The following is a 557-nucleotide window of genomic DNA, read 5'->3' as shown; positions in this document are numbered from 1 at the left end:
CATTAACAACCAGATCAACCTGGAGCTGTACGCCTCCTACGTGTACCTGTCGATGGCTTTCTATTTCGACCGCAATGACGTGGCCCTGGGGAACTTCGCCGAGTTCTTCCTGCGCCAGTACCGTCAGGAGAGCGAGCGTGTTCAGAAGCTGATGGATCTGCAGAACCACCGAGGGGGTCGCATCCACCTCCGTGACATCAGGAAGCCTGACCGCGACAACTGGGAGAGCGGCCTGAATGCCATGGAGTGCGCCTGTCACCTGGAGAAGACCGTGAACCAGAGCCTGCTCGACCTGCACCAGCTGGCCACCCACAAGGAGGACGCCCACCTGTGCAGCTTCCTGGAGAGCAACTACCTGCACGAGCAAGTCAAGGCCATCAGCAAGATGAGCGACTACGTGACCAACCTGCGCAAGATGGGGGCCCCAGGAACCAGCCTGGCAGAGTACCTGTTTGACAAGCTCAGCCTGGGCAAGAGCAACAAGAACTGAGTTGGGACTGTTTCCCCATAGACACAGGGTGCACGGTGACTTCCCCTGGTCACCATGCCCAGCATGC

The 557-nt window shown here is 58.9% G+C and overlaps 1 pseudogene; it reads left to right on the top strand.

Annotated features, from left to right (window-relative positions):
• The first annotated feature begins 4 nt into the window (after positions 1-4).
• LOC144218574 (ferritin heavy chain pseudogene) lies at positions 5-551 on the top strand (annotated as a pseudogene).
• Positions 552-557: the final 6 nt, after the last annotated feature.

This window comes from Crocuta crocuta, unplaced genomic scaffold, assembly GCF_008692635.1.
Source record: "Crocuta crocuta isolate KB4526 unplaced genomic scaffold, BGI_CrCroc_1.0 scaffold10527, whole genome shotgun sequence".
Classification (NCBI taxonomy): domain Eukaryota; kingdom Metazoa; phylum Chordata; class Mammalia; order Carnivora; family Hyaenidae; genus Crocuta; species Crocuta crocuta.
The sequence above is the reverse complement of the archived record's forward strand: the minus strand, read 5'-3'. Positions and strand labels throughout refer to the sequence as shown.